Consider the following 18,557-nt stretch of genomic DNA (forward strand, 5'->3'; position numbering starts at 1 on the left):
TGGGATGTGCAGAGAATTTTGAAGATTTGGGTGGGAATTGGGTGTGTATCTCCTGATCTCTTAATTGTGTTCATTGCTATGCTAGCATGAACTATCTATTCTGAGAGTGATTTTAGAAATAAAATGTCTCCATTCATTTGTTTGTGGGAAAGACAAAATAAAAATGAGATAAAATAAAATTGAATTTTCCCCAAGAGCTGTAAATCTGTATGATAGTGAAAGCTTAACAGTGTACACTGACACTTCAGGGTCTCTTTAGCTTCAGAAGTACATTGCTGGGAGGAAAAAAGAAAAAAAAAAAAAGAGAAAAACTTCATTTTTCCTCTCCCCTCTGAATCTGAGAATTATCTCACCTATGCCCATATATCCTCAACTGTCACACTTGTGTTACCATGGAAACCCAGCTCCTTTCTTTGCTTCAGTGAAAGATGTTGGAAAAGGTGGGATGAAGTGGGAAATACACTGTATTCTGGGACTTTCTGACAATAGCAAGAAGCAAGTGTGCAAGGAATTTAATGTAAACAAGTTAGTAGAGGGCATTCATAATATGACCAGTGCTTTTCTTGGCTATAAGACCCTGATTCCTTTTGCTTCCTATAAAAGCCTACATATCTCTGATTAACCATAAAGGGGAAGGACAAGTCAAATACATTAAGCACCTATGAAATGCTACTGGTAATTATAAAGAGAGCAGAAAACATTTTCCTGGCCTCTCAGGCTCCTAATACAGTTGAGAAACAGAAGTATATATGAAGAGTGGAAAGGAAGGGGCAAAATAAATGTGTCTCTTTTGAAAATGTGATATGTCTCAGCACTTTAGAAAAGAAAAAGAATTAGAATGCAGAAATTGAGTATGTAAACAAATCAATGAAAAAAACCTTTTGATAGAGAAAAGAAATTTTTCTTTTTTTAAAAAATTTATTTATTTTTGGCTGCATTGGGTCTTCGTTGCTGCATGCGGGCTTTCTCTAGTTGTGGCGAGCGGGGGCTACACTTCATTCTGGTGCGCGGGCTTCTCATGGTGGTGGCTTCTCTTGTTGCTGAGCATGGGCTCTAGGAGCATGGACTTCAGTAGTTGCAGCACGTGGGCTCAGTAGTTGTGGCTCACGGGCTCTAGAGTGCAGGCTCAGTAGTTGTGGCGCATGGGCTTAATTGCTCTGCGGCATGTGGGATCTCCCCGGACCAGGGCTTGAACCCGTGTTCCCTGCATTGGCAGGTGGATTCTTAACCACTGTGCCACTAGGGAAGTCCCAAGAACAGAAATTTTTCAATAGGCAATTTTCAGCAGGAAAAAAAAAAAAAATCCATGAAGGAAAGGCTTAATGATTAAAATATGGAGGCGGAGGGAAAGAAAAACCCTGAAGAATCTTAAGAGCTTGAAGGTCCTGAGGAAAATAGCTCTAGTGTAATTTATTGAATATAGAAGACCAGGTACAATGTTGCTTGCATACCCTGCAGTTTCCCTTTACTTTTGGGAAAAAAAAAAAAAAAGGGGATGAATCAGGATTGATCATTGATGGTAGCGCTTTCCATTCTGTACATAGTTCAGAAGTAGGCACATGACTCAGTTCTTGCCATTGGTCTGGGAAGAAGGCTGCTGGGCTGGGGGATTTCTGGGATTCTGACAAGAATGAGTTAATATCCCCATTTTTGACATCATTTGCTTCCTGCTTTGCACATTGAAATATGAGTATGTGGCCACCATCTTTGGGTTGTGATACCTTATGGCTGAGTTTGAAAACCAACAAGCTTTGGATGGTTAAGAAGGAAGGGAAGAACCTAGTCCTGGATGACAACATTGGAATGTCAAACCTATACTGGAAATGCCCACCTTTGGACTATGGTTAAGTAAACAGCTAGTGTCCTTTGTTTTATGTTTGTTAGTTTAAGTCTGCTAGGTTTTCTGCATCTTGCAGGCAAATACATCTCAACTGTTACACAAAGTGTTAGGGATTTGAGACAAAATGGTGTTTAAGAAGATCAGCAAGCATTTATGAGCACTATCATTCTACTAATGAACTGCATGGTATTTCCAAGACATTATAATATTTATTGAGCCCTTACTATGTATATTATTCTAGGCCCTGAGGATACAACAATAGACAATTAGCCAAAAGAGCTTGAATTCTAGGAGGAGGTACAGACGTTATAAACAGAAGAGGCAGGCATTAAGCAACTGATTACACATTTCCATTATGTAATAACAGCTATAACTAATGCTAATAAGGAGGAAAAAGTCAGGGATTACAAGGGTGTGTAATAAAATAAAATATAAAAAATAGAATATTACAAAATATATAACTAAATAACTGAATAAAATTACAGAAACAAACACTTTTCCAAGTACACGGTAATATTATGTATCATTTATACATGAATTCCTAGAGGTCAAGAGAAACATAATAACCTGGAGTGGGTTTGGTCAGGGAAAGCTGTCTGAGAAAATTAATATGGAGCCATGTTTTGAGGGAAGTGGCCAAAGAATAGACTAGGTGGGGCAGAAGATGAAAGAGCTAAAGAAGAAAGCAAGAATGAGGTAGAGTGAAATAAGGGGAATACAGAATCACTTGATTCCTTAATTCCCTATAGCAACGCCATTCTAGGGACAACTATCAGGGAAAAAATCAGAAGCCAGAAGTCTCAAAGCAAGATTATAAAAAGTATGAACATACTATAGGAAAAAACAATACAGAGGAAAAAGTAGAAGAGTACAAAGGTACATTTGAAATTAAGGCATTATTCAAAATAATGAATAATTTATAATGTGGGTGTCATGAAAAAATTGTCATAAGGGGTAATTATGGACTTGAGGACATCATGAAGGAGGGATTCACACTTTCACAAATAGAAGCAGGAAGAAAAAGGAGGAGTAGCAAAAAATGAAGATAAAGAGGAAAACAATTTTTGCTTATAGTTATTTTTTTCATGGTAGCTGTTATTGATATGCATTATGTAAAAATGAATGGAATTTGATTGAAAAGAAAAATTTCAACAGACCAGTAATATATAAAGATAGTCTTTTGGTAAATAATGTAACTTAAAATGTTTTTTGTAGAATGCCTTTTTGTACCTTGCCATAGAAAAATCTTTTCAATAAAGAAGCTGCAAGGAATAATAAATTATAGCGTAGTGATGCATTTTGGAAATAAAAAAACACATAGATGTACCAAATGTAATAGTATAGCAACAATAAATAACCTGTAATAAAAATCAGAAGTTTGTCAGACATTACGTGGTTTTTGGTTAAATATAATTGTAGTAATTTTTCTAATGCTATTTTCTGCACAAATATAAGAATATTTTAAAATTAAGCTACAGTAGGCATATGAATTCTTGATATTCATAATAATATAACTAATTTTTTACATTAGTTACATTATTATGAATAATAAAAATGTTTTGCCATTTCCAAATCACTTTCCCACATATCCAAGAAGCTTTTTGTTTTTAATAAAAAATTTAAAAATAATTAGGAGCAACTATACTAATATGTGATATGAAGATGCTGAACTAGCCTTACTGCTCCTTCCTCCTAGATCGCTGGAGTAATATGGAGGGTGAAACACCCTGCAATGAAGAAGACTATGGGAAAACCCAGGAATAAGGGTTTTTTGTTGTTTTTAAATTGTCTGGGGCTAGAAGAGGGTAGTGGGGATGTGGGCCTGGGGCAATAAGCAGCCAGCCATGCTGTGGGAGAATAAAGTAGGAAGAGAACTGTTGTAAATCTGCTCGTGCTTCTCCTTCATCACTGCCTTGGGAAAATCAGTGCCTGCCCCTGCATGCATTGTGACTCTGAGCTCTGGGCCATGTAGACTCAATAAGAAAATCAGGGCTGCACTGAAGCCCTGTGCTTGTGAGGAGCCAAGAAACTCCTTGGCTCCTAACCAACTTAGGGCAATTGCCCACCAACACCTCCTTCTCTGACTTCCCTGGCAGCTGATGAATTACAACCTAAGGACTGCTCCTCCTCAGGTTGCTTCTCTCTGGGGAAACAGAAGGTGAATTCTCAATCTAAGAAGTGATTGTCTGTGATTTTCTTGGGTTTAGGGTTCTTCACTGCAGAGCTCATTTACTCTCACCCCTGAGCAACTTGGTATGTCTCAGACTGGGGTCTAGTAAAACGATGAACCATCCTTGTTTACCTAGGACTGCCCTGGTTTTAGTCTAGCATCCCAGAAAACCCCTAAGTGCCAGTGGGTCATCCTCGGCCTATCCTCAACACATTTCCAGAGGAAAATGAATGCATGTGCAAATTAGATTATTTTGAGAAGTACAGTTATTTCAAAAGACAACAACAACAAAAAATAGTAGATTATGGTTTCCATCAGAAACATAAACATTAGAATGGACCAAAATTTGTAAATTAGCCTGATAAACATACTAAAAAAAGATAAGGGATAATGTTAGCTGTATGAAAACAAAGAAACAAACAAAAAGGAACCAAATGGCCATGTTACAAATGAAATATATAGTAGTTGAAATAAAGAACAAGAGAGATAGGATAAGATAGCAGAAGAGACACTTACAGTAAGGAGCACGTGAGTACATTGGAAGACCAGAGTTCATCTCCCAAAAGGAAGAAGGGAAGTGCAGAGAAGTAGAAAAGGGATAATGGAGCGCAGACGTAGAAGTGGCAGTATACAGATAATCCCGAAAAGAAAGAGAAGGAAAAATAAATGGATGACTTTTTAGAGAAAGGAAAGTCTTAAATTTCCAATAAATGAATGTATGGATGAATGAACAAATAAAAGACTTCAGATGGAAGGGCCCATGCAGTATCAAAGGAGAATGATATGGAAAACCCACACCAACAGGTTGTAGGGAAATTTGGAATATCCAAGAGAGAAAATTCTAAAAGTTTACAGAATGAAAAATTAATATCAAATTAACATTGAACGTTTCAATAATAGCATAAGAAGCAAGAAGAACAATAGCATAAGATTTTCAAAATATTGAAGGGAAAGGACTTAGAGACTGAAGTTTTATATTCAGCCAAAGTGCCATTCAGGTATGAGAATAGGAGACAGATAATCTTAGGTGTAGAAAACCTCAGAAATGTTGCAGCACAGAGATCCACACTGAAAACAGTGCATGAGTTCTTGAGGAAAAGGTGGTAAAAATCTAGATGATATTGCACGAGACAAGATGAAGAAAAGATGATCAAATATTTTAGTAAAATCAGTTGTCTTTAAAAATATCTAAGATGAAAGAAATGTCTAAGAGAAAATACATCCATAAATTTTCAGAATTAAAAGTCTAGATAATATCAGCCTGATGGGGGTACACCAAGAAGTTTGAGAACATGCCAAAGGTGTTCCTGTCTTATTAAGGGGGATGTTTTATATATACATATGTATATATATATAAATGTAATTATACATATATAATGTATAATATGTATATGTGTGTGTATTCACAAGAAGAAAAAAGGAATAATATTAAAAAGTATTAAAAATAATAGAATTTTCAAATATTGAAGAAATAAGACATTAAAAATAGATCCTGAGATATCAATAATTATTAAAAAGCCAAACTCACCAGTTAAAAGAAAAAAAAAGGTCCATTTACATGCGGTTTACAGAAGGTACACCTAAAGGATAAGGACATACAAAAATTGAAGGAAAAGTATGTTAGAAGTCCTATCAGGCAAATTATTAAAACAGGCAAAGGAAAGCCAGTATAGTGATATTAGTATCAGATTTAAACTCATTTTAAGTCAAAAGTATTCTTAGGCATGGGAAGAATTACTATATGATGATAATAGATTCAATACACCAAGAATTTTTACCATTATTTTACTAATAAAATAGCATCAAATTATATAAAGCAAAAACTAATATAACCATAGGGAAAAATGGAAAAATCCACTGTCATATTCCCTATAACCTAGCAATTCTAACTCGAGTTATATATCCAAATTAACTCTTGCATGTGTTTAACCATAGCCATGTACAAGAATTTTTAGCAGCTTTGTTCATAATAACAAAAACAAAAAACAAAATAAAATCCTGGAAACAACTTAGATGCCAATCAGTTGGAGAGTAAATTGATGTATCATGGTATGTTCACAGTAGAGAATTTTATATGATGGTCAAAACATGAATGATAGTAATATGCAACAATATAGATGACATTGTACTATTTACTAAAAATAAAGTAAGCCCCAAAGGTTGCCCATAGCATCATGCCCTTTTAACAATGTTAAACAACTAAAATTTTTAAAAATATACTTTTTAGAAATGCAGTTAGACTATGTAAAAGCAAGAAAAAGGGAAATGATGAACACATGCAAAATGATGAATGTATTGAGTAGAGAGAGGCAAGGGGTTGAGATAATGGGGAAAATCTGGTAGTTTTTAGAACACTTAGGGCTTTTATTTTGGGGGGTAAGTTCACAGGTACTTAATTCATTATTTAAAATGACTAAAGAAATAATAAAAGTAGATCATGCATGAGTCAATAATAAGAATGTGTCATGGATCAAAGATTATTAATCCATATTATATGCCAGAGTTATAAACAAACTGTATATAATGACTCAAATTCTAGAGATTCTAATACTTTAATGTTGGAGCATTGGGAGCAGAACAGTAAAAGACGTGGAACAATATCCTTGCCTTTAAAGAACTTACATGCAAGTTGTGGAAATCAAACATGTAGTCCCAAAGAAGACTTATAGCATGAAATATAAAGGAGGGTCACGCCCTGCACAGTGGTTAAGGAGCAAGAGAGGTTTGTGAGGTACACTTTTTTCTCTCTCACTGTGATTATTAAACCTGCCGCTCCCCAAACTTGGCATTCTCAACGCGTCTGTTCCAATGTGAGTGAAAGTGGAGGGAGTGGGCAAAGGAAGAGGGGCCGGGAGGAGGAGATGATATATAATTTATCCAAATATCTCTAGTAAGTTTTTTTTTTAAAATATGAATTCTTAACCAGTATTATTGTTACTGCCTTTTTATTAATTAATTTATTTTTATTTTTGGCTATGTTGGGTCTTAGTTTCTGTGCGAGGGCTTTCTCTAGTTGCGGCAAGCGGGGGCCGCTCTTCATCGCAGTGCGCGGGCCTCTCGTTATCGCGGCCTCTCTTGTTGCGGAGCGCAGGCTCAGTAGTTGTGGCTCACGGGCCTAGTTGCTCCGTGGCATGTGGGATCTTCCCAGACCAGGGCTCGAACCCGTGTCCCCTGCATTAGCAGGCAGATACTCAACCACTGCGCCACCAGGGAAGCCCTCTAGTAAGTTTTCTAAAAACAAAGTATTGTATGTACTGCTCTCTCCAGTGAATTCCTTTCTTATCTTCTCAGAGCTTCTGACTCTGACTCTTGACCTATCTCATGCCATCTTACCTTCTAGCACATACACATTCATTTCATTTCATACTCTTACACTTTGGAATGCAACTTAGAGGAATGCAAAAAAACCCCTGGCCTTTGACTTCATACAGACCCGGTTTCACATGCTGAGCTCCTCCACTTTACAGGGTGAGTTACTCAACCTCTGTGAGACTCAACTTATCTGTAAACTATAAGAATTGTGTTTATTAGTTTGTGTGGCATGTGATGCAGTAATCCCTAGGCATAAAAAAAGTGAAGTTTTTGTCAAATCTATACATGCCTAAATGAGGAACCATATGATTTCCATTCCAAAGTGTCATAATTAGTGATTTCTAGGCAATGGTGTCAGGAGACTTTCCGTAATATCACATGTAAAGAGGAACATTAAACAGGGCCCTAAAAATGAGCTTTACAACTGACATCTTCAGCACCACACTCAAGTGCCAGGGTGAAGAAGTTCCATAAGGCAGTATTCATTCAACAGATCTCTATCAAGTGCAAACTATAAAATAGGCACTGTTCTAAATGCTGGAGATACAGCAGTGAATCAAGTTGATTCAATGTCTTTCTCCCATAGAGTGCAACAGTCCAATGGGGGAAGACAATGAAGAAGTAGATAAGTCAAAATAACCAGGTAAAATTAATGTTTACCATGTATTTTACTTAACCCAATCTATTTAAAATATTATAATTTAAATATATAATTAAGATAAAAATTATTAATAAGGTGTTTTACTTTTTCTTCATACAAAGCCTTTGAAATCCAGTGTGTATTTTACACTTAGAGCATTCGGACTAGACACATTTCAAATGATCAATAGCCATATGTGGCTAGTGGCTACCATATTGGACAGAACAGTTCCAGGTGATAGACGATGGTGGACTGTTCAGGGGAGCAATGGAGAGATTTGAGACATTGTTTTGTGGGTGATGCTGACAAGCGTACATGATGGTTTGGATGATGGGGTGATAGAGAGAAGAAGAAATCAAGGAGAACTTTCAGATTCTTGGCCTGAACATACTGGTCTGTGTGGTTGGGTCAGATTTTCGGAATGACTTTGCTTTGGATCCTTCAGATTTTTACTTGGCTGATTCCTTCTCATTTCCCAGGTTTCTTCTCATATGTCACTTCTTTAGAAAGACCTTTCTTAACCACACAACCTAGAGTTACCTCCAACCCTAGAACATGCTTTTAGATTCCTGTTTTCATTTTTGTACGCTCATCGTTACTACCTGAAACTGCCATTTTGATTATTTGTTTATTGTCTGTTTACTCCACCAGACTCTAAGCTCTTCTCTCTTGTTCATTGTAATCCTCGGTACCTAGATCAGTGCCTAGTACAAAGCTTAATACATATCTCTTGAATAACTGAAAGGAATTTAGATAAACAAATTTTACTTTTTTACCACAAACTTATAAAGATCAAAATAGAATTTAAAAAATTCCAAAAGTCAAAGGAGAGTTAAGAAGATATCTGTGTTATAGAAAAAGCAAATTCTTACGACTTGACTTGCATTATGCTGTTTGGTTTCTAAGATTAGCATTCAAGACCACCTACTGTGTGCAAGGTGCTGTGCTGGGAATTAAAGGTGACTTCTTCCTCGTCTTATGTATATATAAACTAGCCATAATGTTAAAGATTAGGCTTTGCTTTGAAAAGGGACTTATAAAAGTGTAGGTACAGGATTATTTAGGATACATTTCCATGTATGGTCTATTCTCTGACATCTTTTTTTTTTTTTCTGATTTATGCTTAGTTTGTGAGTTTCACAATTCTTATCACACTTGTGACAGATGTGTAGTTAACCTGATGGCTCTGAGTTAGGACATAATTTTCCAAAATAACTTTTTCCATTTGAAGTAAGGGCAACTGCTAGTTTCTTGCTGGGGGTTACAGTATTCTATCTTTTTACACGGTAGGTGAAATATTCTTTTGTCAGAGATTAGTCAGTTCATATAGACATGGATACTGGAGGTAGAATTTCCCACTCACCGCTTGTGACCCCGAGTGTAACCCTGAGCGGACTTCTGTCTTAACATCAATAGCACATTATTGCAGTTTCTCCTCTGCTGACTGAGACAGGGACAGTGTTTTGTTCATTTGAATGTTAGTAGCATTCAGCACATTGCATAAAACATCTCGGGAACTCATACAACATTTGCAAATACCTGTAACTGCACAATTGAACTCTAACTTTGCTTCTGAAAATCCTGTATTTAACATACAGAGAAGATGAAAACAGGGGGAAAAAATGGAGATTTTCTCAATATCAAGGAGAGGGAGATATAAATATTTCTCTAAAGCTCACCTTATCCCCCAAAGAAACTTCCAGCTCAAAAAGAGAAAGTCCACAACAGGCAAGGTAGGCATCGATCTGTGGGTTGGAATGTAAAAGTGCCAGGAAGAATTTGAAAAATCACCTCTTGTATCAGCTGACTGCTGCCTGAAATTCTGCACTTAGGGTTTTGGTCTTTTGATGTAAAAGCTTTTTTTTTTTTTTCCCAATTATAATGTAAGTGGCAGATACGCAGTTAAATCGCACCATTATCCTATAAACTTTAGGACATTCAGCTATGCTTGCCTGGCAGGAAGAGAAAACAGGGAGAATAAAATAGAAGAAAATAAGTGAAGTCAGTGCATAAGTCATGGCGTGAATGTGTGCCCAGAGTGGGCATGAGCAGGCCATGGGAATCCATTGTATTGATATTTTGCATCACATGCTATTTTTTTTTTTAATGAGAAGATTAATCTCTTCACATGGTATGACATGAACAATGCCAGCCTTCACAATGACTAGATTCTTAAATTTGATTCAAATGCTCTCTTCTTTTCAAGTGGATGTGAGAATTTTCCAAACTTTGGAGCTGCATCGTTCATCTGATTCCATCAATTTCTCTTCTGCTTCTCACTCTACTGTGTTCAACAATGGTTTGGGGCACCTTGGGGAAGACAGATCAGAGTCACAGTGGAAGGTCCATCCAATTGTTCCTCTCAGCAGCCAGCCAGTTATCTTGTCAAGGAGAGTTATTCATCCTGCTTTCCAGGGTTATCGCCTCAAAACTCAGCTTCCTGCTTTTGCAGAACAGTATATCCTCTTTTTATTATTACCCTAATTAATGCTTCTCACACAGCTTCACAAAATATTAGCACTCAGTGAAAATTAACCACATCAATTGGCTGCACTAGTTGAAAAAGAAATCTTGCTACCTCTGTGCCATGGCACTGATGGCAAAATGGATTCCAGTCTACATTTGAGTGAGAGAATCTCAGGAAGACATTTCAGGGGTATTAAGCCTTTTCATTTTCCTTGGCATACTGGGTAGTTGAACAAAGTTAAGCCATCCTATAATGCAGGTTGCTTTGATTCCATTCTGTTGGGGACCGGTCTCCGGCATTTATAGGGTTTTTTGTTTTCTTTTTTTAAATAAAGATTTTGACTATTTCTCATACAAACTAATGTTTCCAGTGAAAATATTTATATATGTAAATTATCTAAGAAATATTAATCTGTTGACATACTTAGATTATATGAACAACAATTAGCTCTAGGAATGAAATTAAGTCAGTTTTGCACTACACAGTGACAAACTGAAAGGAGCTACGGTGGGCAATTTATGGTGTTGTCAGGTTATGATTATGGTACTCGAAAGAAATCCACGTAAAAGAATTGCGAAAGGAGACCAATCAATAGCATGTGTTACTAAGATTTTTATGCTAAAGGCGCAAAGTTTCAAAGGGCTCAATGCTGTCTGGATATCAGGACTGTAGACTGTTTTAAGCCTGGGGATTTTCTATCTGGATCTGTGACTGATGGGCTAGGGGTGGGACTGAAGCTCAGTAAGACATTTAACCGTGGCTTGGTGAGTCACGTGTGTATGGGAGCTGGTCTTTATACAGTAATATTCCTCAAACCCTGGCTCTCCAAAAGTAGAAATAGAGAACACTAAGTCATTCAGGTCATCTACCTATTTCGTTTTTCCACTTCACTTGGTTTTGGAAAGCACTGAAGTACATTTCATAAATTCATATAAGATAACCTTAAACAAAAATTAACTATAGTGATACATCTTCTAATTCCAAGAGTCAAATGAGATCTTTCTGAGAAAACTTAACCTTATTTGTCCAAAAAAGTATTTATAGAAACTGTATTTCACATTGGAATACATCTATGTAATAACTTTCATCATGGCAGTCATACTTTGTCTTGCTTCCTGTGTGAGTGTCTGTGGGGGAGGTGTGCCCAGGTCCCACCCAGGTCTCCCCAACTAAGAATCTGGGGGACAGAGGGGCGGGCATGTGCTTACTGGGAATACTATATACGTTGAACAAAATTCTCTAGATGATTCTGTCATGCCCTCACGGTGAAAATCAATGTAACAATATTAGTTCTGCATATTCTAAAGTAAAAATCACACTTTAAGAGGTGATCCTGCAAATTGCTACTGAGGATATTGAATAAGTAGGTTACCTACCCCAAATCCAGAGCCTAGTTTAAATTCCACGTCCCCATATGTCCCTCAAACTAGAACTAATCTCTCTTTCTATATTCCCCAAACACTCCATACTTTTCTTTTGATACGTACTGTAATTTTTCTTGTATTATATTTATTTTATCTCCATCTGTCCCCTCAGCTAGTATGTGGACTCATGCATGTTTGCGGCAGGGGAGATAAAGGTGGAGAAGCTATAATTATTTTCCTTATCTTTCTAATCTTTATATTGCTTTGGCTGGTCAATAGTATATATTCAATAAATGTTGATTGGATTGGATTAAATATGAAATATTAGGTGGTATTAAAATTATGATCAAGTTCAAAATTATTGAATTATTATATTATCCTCTCTATTAAAAGACGTCATAGCACTTAAAATCAATAGTGTTTTAAAATTTTGAACTTAAACTCTGAACCAGCTAAAATCATAACAGGAAGGATTCTTAAACAATATAATTCTTCAAAAAGCAGTAACATAGGCTTAATTCACAAGACTCATAACTGAGTCACATCCTTTAGGTAATCACTTGCTAATTTTCTAACCAAATCCTAGTACTGAAACACAAACAAACTCTGGATCTGACAGAGTAGTGGAAAATACAGGAAAGCTCCCATTTTCTATCTCATTGCATGTAAAGTCATTCTTAAAAGGAATCACATCAAATTCTTTTTTAATAAAAAATAACCAATAAGAAAATTCTAATTAGGTAAAAAAATAAGCAAGCAATTATAAAACAAATCAGCAAGGCAAATGAGTTTTAAAGATGTGAGTCATCAAAGTTAAAATAATATTAGGACAATTTATAAAAACTTGAACAGCCTTTGATATAGTTTTGTCTGTGTCCCTTAAAATTTCAGAATCTTTTATTGTTGCTTAGAGATCAAGGACGTCTGAATAGTAGGATTCAGACAAGCTGCCTAAGGAAATATTTATTATGATTTTAATCCCTTTATTAAAGACCCCCTCTTTCTTTCCAGCCTGAGGTCTGGCGTAGACAGGATACGAAAGCTTAGAGGTGGTGGTGGGCACAGAAACGCCACAGGGGCTCAGACTAGAATAGCCAGATGGGGAGTTCCCTGGCAGTCCAGTGGTTAGGACTCTGTGCTTTCACTGCCGAGGGCGAGGGTTCAGTCCCTGGTCGGGGAACTAAGATCCCCCCAAAATAGAGTAGCCAGATGACAGCAGACAGGGTAGAGAAAAATGAATGCCAGTTTCCTCATTGTGAGTGCACAGTGGGTGCCTTGGTTGGGGCCCTTGGCCCCATAACTCTCATGAATTACACAATCTGATCTTCTGCACAGAAGTTTTCAGAGGCACAGTTGAGTGTGCTAAAATGGCATCCCAGGATGTTTCTGTGCGCCCACAAGCCCAGCTTATTTCCAAATGTATTTGGGAAAAATCAAAAACAGGCTTCCTTGGTACTAGAGAGATATAGTAAAAATGCAAGTGACCATTTTGTATCCACTTACATATTTCTTTGGGAATATTCACTCAAGTCAGGCTCCTGAGGACCCATGTTTACAGCATATGAGTTCTCTGCTTGTAGCTCGTTGGCACACCATGTCTAACTCAGAGGCGGTCAGATTTGTTTCCTCCTGGGACTTTAGAATTGGAATCTGCAGCTGGGCACTTGAACTAAGAAGTGATGGAAAGCTACACTGAGGAGGCCTTTTTTTGGGCTCTATATACAAATAAATCAGCAGAGAATGCCAATCTACAGAGAAAAGCCAAAGAATGAAGCAGATTCATAAAAAGAGGTAGAGAAAAAGCAGTGATGGCCTGCTTAGTTCCAGAGGTGACAGCTCACTCAGTTTCTGAGAGGTTTCCTGCTTATGAGGAAATCCAGTCGCATTTCCTGCCATTGCCATGTGAGATGCCTCTCCCACTCCAACGTTATACTAATTTTTCCTTTTCCTTTAGTTAATATCAGTGGGTTTCTATTGCTTATAACCCGAAGACTCCTGACAAAGACAAGATTATTCCATTAGGATGTGTTCCCTTAAGCCTCAATTAGGTTTACATTGGAAATGAATAGCATTCTGCTGTCAATTTGTCAGCATTAATTATATGTTATGGCCCAAGCGCTGTTCAGAGCCTAACTGCATATAGCTTGTGACAGCGACTCTTGGAGCTGCTGCCTGTTGGTTAGTTAGAAGTTGCAGCTGTATTCCCTGGAGAATATAGCATGTCCTTTCTGTAATGGAAATATTGTCTCTCATGCATGCTATTTTTTGCATTAATAACAAAATGCAACACAAAAGCTCCAGGCAATAGCCAGGTCACGCAACTTGAGGCTTGGGATGCAGCTTATCTCACAGACCCAGGCATAGAGGCGGGGTGCCAGCTCTCCAAACATGGATAGGCCAGGCAGATTTGAGTATTTCCTGCAGTTATTCATATAGAGGAGGTGTTTTGCTTCAGCTTACCATTTGTTCATGTAGGTAATGTACTTGTCTTCTGGAGAAACTAAAAAGTAATATGAAATTATCTAGTTCCGCTGTAAGACAGCATCTGGCTTACCCAGAAAACAGTTGTAGTTTCTCTTGTGAATACAGGGAAGTCCTTATTGTCTAACCTGAGGTGAAGGGCATGTAAGGCATGTAGGGTTATAGCCTAAGTCATATTTGTGAACTTACCATCATCTCTAAAATAGCTTCATATTTAACTTTTAAATCAATTTGGAGGTGAAACTCTCAGACTATACCATTCATCATCTAAATTTGAATACTTTTGAGAGTAAAATGGGGTGCTGTTAATAATAAAGCTAGGACACCAAGCATAAATTGGGGCTGCCACAGGCAAACTGTATGATACAGTCACCCTACACTTGGCCTTTGTATTCAAGTTTCTGAGTGACTTAATTTTAACATAGTCATGTTGGTAGCAATGATAAAAATCATCTAGCTAACATTATTACATTAGACATAGTGCTGTTTGTTTTATTTATTTTTATTTTCACAACTGGTATGTTTGTTTTTGTTTTGTTTTGTTTTTTGGCATGGTTTTTGAACACATCAAATTTTAGCTGCCATTTTGGAGACTTGCCCGTACTCCCACCACTGGTCACTATCTGTATAAATGGAGACATCTCTGGGGCATCAGTCGCTTCACCTTTAAGATTAAGTGGATTATATTCCATAAACCTAAAGTTCCTTTCAGCTCTTAACAGTCTATAATACACTTTTTTTTTTTTTTTAATTTTGGGCTGCACCATGCGGCTTGTGGAATCTTAGTTCCCCGACCAGGGATCGAACCTGGGCCCTCGGCAGTGAAAGCACGGAGCCCTAACCACTGGACTGCCAGGGAATTCACACTTAACAGTCTATAATCAGTGATATATACATCTAAGAATTCTACTTTTTTTGGAGACATTTTGATTATTTTGATTCAGGTCAATCCTTAATACAAAATAGAAACTATGTATGTCCATGGATAATATTGTAAATATGTTTTATACACATATAGTTAGTATGAAAGTAATTTTTTTTTTTTTTTGGCTGCATCGGGTCCTAGTTGTGGGATCTTTGTTGAGGCATGTGGGATCTTTCCTTGCAGCGTGTGGGCTCTTCGTTGCGGCGTGCGGGCTCCAGGGTGCGTGGGCTCTGTAGTTGGGGCCCGCGGGCTTAGTTGCCCTGAGGCATGTGGGATCTTAGTTCCCCGACCAGGGATCAAACCGGCGTCCCCTGCATTGGAAGGCGGATTCTTTACCACTGGACCACCGGGGAAGCCCCTGAAAGTAATCTTAATGATGCATTTATGAAGTTGTACTGACAGCATGTGTAGCATCAAGCCCCTGGACTAGAATCTAACCACTTATTTCCTCTGTGAATCTGTGAAAGGTACTTAGCCATCTGGATCCTGAATACCTTCAACTGTAAAATGGGAAGAAGAAGAGCTACTTTTTAGTGATACTATGAGGATCAAATGATGTGTAGTACGTTAAAGTATCCTCCATATACCAGATAAATAGATGTATACAATCCGTAAAGGCAGTCCTTGTTCCTATTAGAATGTTAGTGTTATTATTGAATATCTGTATCATTAATGTGGACTGCTAATGGACCTTTCTATTCTCAATATTGGCTTTTACTGTTAGAGGCATATTTACATTAGATAAAAGCACATCCATAATTATATACATTATTAGAGTCAAACATTCCTGGGCCAAAATACCTTCTCTCACCTTCTCAATATATGACCTTGGAAAGGTTACTTAGGCTCACAGAGTCTCTATATTCTATCTGCAAATGATGAATGAGTAATGTATATAAATCACATGGCACAAGGCCTAGTTTATAGTCAATCATGTGAACTATCATTACTATTATTATAGTTAAGATAATATTGGAGAATAGAAGTCAAGGTCTCCATTTAAGGTGGGGAACAGAGATGTTTCCGTAAGAGGAACTTTATATAGTGCGTGTAGACTACGGAAGTGTTTAAAAGTGAAGAATGGCAGTTGAGACAACAAACCCACAGACACTTCATCAGCACTGTTGTTCCCACTAGGCAGATCTCATTCATGGTCATCGTTGAGCCATCTGTCATGGACTGGCCACAATGCTATGACTCCTAAGAATTCAGATTTACAGTAGGGTTGCAGATATGTTTTCCTATACAGGGCTTCTGCCAGTGAAATCAAAGGCTTGGATTGATGAACTCTGCAAACAGTGTTAAGTTGCTCTTAATCATTTTATTGATGAGGCAGAACAGTCTGGTGAGTAATAAACCAATATTGCCTGAGCCCTACCTGCTCCTCTTGTAAACACTATTTTGGAGGAACCCACTCCTATAATTTGTTGATAAGAAATCAAGTATGGAGTGTTGATGATCGCATTTAGAGAATTATATCTGTGATATTAATGAGGACGGGCAACGTGGATGATGATGATGATTTACCTAACGTGCATCAGAAACAGACTTGACAGCTTGATTTTACCCTCATTGTCTCAATTAATTCTGATTAAATAAATGCATGACTTAGACAAGGGTCAAAAGTTATCATTGCTTAGTAAAGATTCTGAATTTTCTGGTGCCAAGAAACATTTTTCTCAGGTCATTTTCAACTGAGTCTAAAGCTTGCTGTACAATTATTTTTGAGGAGAAGGATCTAGATTTAGTAGATTTTTGGCCAACTTCTGGTTCTCGATTTATGGATTTGGCAGTTCCTTAAGGTCCTTGGGTTTATCCCAGCTCTCCTCCTGCCTGAGGTGGAAACTATGGGAACCACGTGGATGTTAAAACCCCAGCCTGCCTTCATTCCCCAGGACCTGGACCTCTGTCAGGATCTGATTGCCCTGTGGACAGCCCAAACATCAATTCCTACTTTCCACTCTGGGTTTCAATTTCTTCTCTGTTTCTGTATCCAGTGATTTCCAATTCCATCTTCCAATTTTAGCTTTGGTGTAATTAGATTTGATATATTTTATCCAACATTTATAAGTGTTTGGAATAAGACCAAGGACCCATCTGCTTAGTTTCCAGATTTTGGTATAAAGAGGATTTGACTTCTCCTGATTTTCAGATCTCCCAGAATGCCATGTCTAATGTTTATCATGAACAGAATTGGCATGAGGAAACTAGAGCCAGGATCTAAAATCTCAGAGTCCATCACAGTATGGCAGGTTATTTGAGAAAACAAAAGAAAACAAAACAGTCTCCTATCCTAAAATATCTAATATCTGGAATAAAAGGCACAAACCTTAAACTCTGATGGCAGTGAGACTGCAAATTTTAAACTTTGAGGAGTAACTGGGATTATTTGTTTTACCAGGAATAAGCACAATAGGTCAGGTAGTATTTGAGGAAAGTTCAAGGTGAAACTTGTGGAGTGTTGACTTTTGAGTAGGACTGTGGTCACCCCAAGAAGTCATACCGACATCAGCGCAACCTTCCTGGACCCTGGAGCACAGTCAGGATGGAGATGTATGTTCCCCCTTGCCATGTCAGATTTCCTTTCAGTAAGTCACACTGTTCTTAACTTCTTAGGTTCTACAGACTTTAAGCAAGCTTTTTATTTGATTACCTTAATTATAGTGCTTGGTACCTTAATTGTGTCTTCCAACAAAACCTAAATTGGTGTAAAAGCATTTTGTTTCCTTAAACACAAACACTCACATTCGTACAGGGTTTTCCCATTCCCGTTTTCCTGCAGGTTCCGGTTGGCTGGTTCTCTGAGGCTTGGTGACAGTGCTGGGGCAGTCTGAGTAGGGCTGTGCTCTGACAGGGACTGATGGGGCCCTGGGGCAGCAAGATGCACACAGAGTAGCAATATTCTTTTCTTTTCTTTTTGGCGTTCAAAAAGCGTCAGATTGCATTGTGAATAAACACATATTGGAAGGTTATTAAAGGAGGTGAGCACCGCTTTGCCCCAACCATGTAAGTTCACAGGCTCCCTAGAGGAAAGCTGGCTGAAGATTGTTTCCGGATGCTGGGACTTGCGGCTTAAGAGTCAGGCCTTTCTCTGTCCTGCTGCCTCTAACAACACTGAGAGCAGGGACTAGGGTAGACCAAGGTGAGATTTTCATACACTTCCACTGTCCCCTACCCCCTAGTTCTCAGCACTACCTTGTCAAAAAGGCAAGTTAGGAGACAACCCAAGTGTTCATTGACAGATGAATGGATAAACAGAATACGGTAAATCCATGCAACAGAATATTACTCAGCCACGAAAAAGAATAAATTGTGACACATGCTAAAAAATGGATGAACCTTAAAACATTATGTTACG

At 37.7% G+C, this 18,557-nt stretch overlaps 1 long non-coding RNA gene across 1 annotated transcript in view; it reads left to right on the forward strand.

Annotated features, from left to right (window-relative positions):
* LOC133076532 (uncharacterized) overlaps window positions 1–18,557 on the forward strand; it is a 69,151-nt gene that overhangs the window by 2,079 nt on the left and 48,515 nt on the right. The window lies entirely within an intron of this gene.

Source organism: Eubalaena glacialis, chromosome 16 (assembly GCF_028564815.1).
Source record: "Eubalaena glacialis isolate mEubGla1 chromosome 16, mEubGla1.1.hap2.+ XY, whole genome shotgun sequence".
Lineage (NCBI taxonomy): Eukaryota > Metazoa > Chordata > Mammalia > Artiodactyla > Balaenidae > Eubalaena > Eubalaena glacialis.